Here is a 3,967-nt window from a genome sequence, read left to right on the forward strand (position 1 = left end):
TTTCCCCTCCTCTGTAACCACACCCTCAACCGGCACCAACACCCCCCTACAGTATCCTCCACCCTCCCCTCACCAAAAACACTCCTCGTGTTCTAATTGGCTGAAATCTCTCACACCACAAGACTCATCCCCCATATATGGGCATACCAACCCATTGAAGGCAAGAGGAGGAGGAGCTATAAAACATGCGCGCCACTCTCACTCATCCAAACCACTGCAGATGCTGTGGGGTTACTACAGTGCAACTTGTGAGTGATACATCAGCTTACAAAAGCCAGCACAGCTGCACTTACATCAGTCTACAGACACGTAACCCACAACACACATCTGTTCTATTTACACGCTGACATAATAATGCTGATATTGTGTTGCTGTGCATATGGATCTGCTTGATTCGTCGCATGAGCACCCACAAGTGCAGCTGACCTTCTAGAGTTCGTCTCATCTAACCCAAGAAACCAAAACCGAAATATGTCTGCTAAAATGAGCTGTTCTCATACGAGAAATATAAAAAAAAGCACTACATAAATGTGTATACAGTAAAGGCTGAAGCAGGAACAGAATTAGGTCAGAATAAACACAAAGCTGCTGATGTTAATTGACAAATGACTTTGCATACTTAATGTATGTGATTGACAGCTCGGTCCTGTATTTCTTGTTTGTTTCTTTCACAAAGCTAAAGAGCTTCTGGGAAGGAAGAAATAAATGTGAGGCTTTTTAGCCATTTTCAGACATGTACTAGGAATTGTTGTGGGGAAAGTTTGGTGTAATTTCAAAGATGATCTGCTCTAGTTACACGTGTCTCACTGGTGTGCAAATTACACATCCTTTGCTCTTCATTTGTCACAGTAGCACTAAAAAGCTTCCTGTGTTTGTGAAGGTTTTTAAAAAGATAGTTTTCATCATGAAGGATGCATTAAATTAAAATGCATTAATAGTATCATGGGGTTATATAATAATATTAAGAAATGTTTCTTGAGCACCGAATAAGCATATTATAATGATTGACACTGAACACTGGAGTAATGGCTCTTTCTAGCACAAGAGTAAATTACACTTTCAATGTTAAAAAAGTTAACAGTTCTTTTACATTATAATATGCCACAATCATATACTGTTTTTACTGTATTTTGATCAAATAATGTAGTTTTGGTGAGCAAAAGACTTTTGAACCACAGTTAAAAAAGATGATAAATATATGTGAAGTGCAGGCTTCTGACCCCAGAGGTAGGTTTAGTTTGGCACAAGCATGTCGAAACTGCACGTATGTAATTAACAGATGTACATCTTAACTTCAGAAGTACTGAAGCAGGAAGCTACATTTTTCTTTAAAAAAAAATGTCTCAGAGAATAATGGACGTGAATGTATTGTAATGTAAATATGGCAGCAAGAGAAAATGACAGAACGATATGCACATAACTAATAGAGGCTGGCTTGTTTTGTCCTTGTGTTCAGCGAATTTTGTTACTGAATGCAGGGGGAAAGTACATTCTTTTTATAATGTCAAAAATAGTAGAGTCCATTTGTCATAGTGACTGGTTACAGCTTTAGTAAACCTCACCACAAGTTCTTATTTGATCACATATGACCTGAAAAACCTTAAACCTGGAACATCAGGCTAGAAACTCTGAAACCAAATGTTCCAACTGTGTGTTATTACAGTTAAAGGGATAGTTCACCCAAAAATGAAAATTCGGTCATTAATTACTCACCCTCATGTCATTCCAAACCTGAGAGATCATCTTTGGGACATAAATTAAGACAGTTTTGATCAAATCAGAGAGCTTTCTGACCCTGCATAGACAGCAATGCACCTACCACATTCAAGGCCTAGAAAGATAAAGATATCAATAAAATAGTCCATTTGACATTAGTGGTTCTAAAATAATACTTTTTGTGCGCAAAGAGAACACAACGCGTCAGAGACTGACGCGAAAGAGAAGAAACTGTTAAATATAGTCATTATTTTTTGTTTGCGCACAAAAAGTATTCTCGTAGCTTCATAAAATTACGGTTGAACGATTAATGCCACATGGACTATTTTAACAATGTCCTTACTATCTTTCTGGGCCGTGTCACTTGCTCTCTATGCAGGCTCAGAAAGCTCTCAGATTTCATCAAAAATATCTTAATTTGCATTCTGAAGATAAATTAAGGTCTTATGGGTTTGGAATGTCATGGGGTTGAATAATGACAGACATTTTACGTGAACTATCCCTTTAAGCATGTCATCTGAAATACTGAATGAAGAGAATTTTGTGTCATTATCCCATGACATTCTTCCGGGTTTCACTTAGAGGAACAGGAAATTACTCCTTTGGCACACAAACAGGAAGAGCGCAGTTTCCTTTGAAACAGGAAAGCCAACCCTGACCATCCTTCACTGTCCTTCCATGCAAATCAAGGCAAAAGATGTAGTCAAATAGATATTAAATATGCATCTTAATATTTATGTATTAAAATTGATATTTGCTGCCCCAAGGTTACGAAGTAATCCCCTCACTAAAGATTATTTACATTTTGCCATTAAATCTGAACCAGCTGTCACAGTTTGAATGTTATTTACACATTTACCAAAGGAGTGGTGTCAGATGCTGATAACACTACCCACCATATGGTTTATTATCCAGTGTTTACTAAGGCAGAACACATGATGACAATATTTCTGTTCATTAACAACCTCAGTTTTTGAAATTCTGGATTCATGGAAAATATCTGGGCATCAAGTCAGTGTTTCTAAACAAATGTTTAAAAATTAATCAATAATTATATTTAACTTGCATAAACTGTGAGTTTACATCTCACAATTCTCACGTTTTTTGTTTCCACCACAAAATAATAATAACTAAATAAATAACTAAAAAATAAATAAATAAGGTAACTGTGACTTTGCCATATTGGAGGCACTGAACGTAAACAATGGCACTGAACTGAACGAAGTCCATGGCTCTGAACTGAAACTTGCAAATTTTGCTGATCATTGCTGCTGAAAATGGTAAATTATTGTCATGTTTTGGGCTATACTAATCGCTCAGACCGGGAAAAAACATTTGGAGTACTATAGACTGCCAAAATTAATAACGAATAAATAACAAATCAAAGAGAAGAGTGCAAAAACTGTCTGAGGAACAAAAGGTGTTTGTGGTTGGCCAAATTGAACCAGGATTTTCAGGGCAAGAATCTTGACAACATTCATGTTTGTTCTTATCATTTCCAGTCAGGTAGCTGAAATGTTAGGCTAATCTCTTCTTCACCACCTATTAACTTTAGTTGTCAAAACACTGCGCATTTCCTGCTTACTAAGTCCTTATCTATATAATTTAGCAGCTTCCACACCTTCTTTTCTGTGGTTTAGACAGCATAAATCAGCAGAACAACGTATTCCGTAGTACATTAACCGTGCAATCCATGCTGTCATTTACAATCGAGTATCGCCAATATGGCCACGCATCTGCGCAACTGACCAAACTGTGACGCAAGTTAAAACCTTCTATTCAAACATGTAAAATGCAACAAAAAAAATTATAATTGTGAGACAGAAAGCCTCAATTGCTTTTCAACTGCATGACTGAAATAAGATTCTACAGCTGACAACAATCAAAATCCCCAGCACTAGGCAGTGAAACGATGAATCAGACCCTCAGACCTCAAGGAAATTACCTGATGTTCAGTCAGTAATCTCTAGTGGCCTGTTAACTCACTCTCAATACAGTGGTTCATTTCATTCGCTGCCTCAACAACCACAGGCTAACTCAAAATTTTATCATTTGCCTATGTTAGAAACCTTATTAGGTAAGAATTTGCATTTCTCGGGAATCATTGCTTACACATAGGCAAACATGTCTGCCCGTGAGTACCAAGGGTAGTGTAAATTCAGTGGTAATTTGAAATGACACCGCAGTAACGATGATGATGTTCCTCTCCACCATAGTCAGACCTTCGACCAGCCAATGAAGGCTTGGCTCT

The sequence above is a fragment of the Garra rufa genome, chromosome 15 (assembly GCF_049309525.1).
Source record: "Garra rufa chromosome 15, GarRuf1.0, whole genome shotgun sequence".
NCBI lineage: Eukaryota > Metazoa > Chordata > Actinopteri > Cypriniformes > Cyprinidae > Garra > Garra rufa.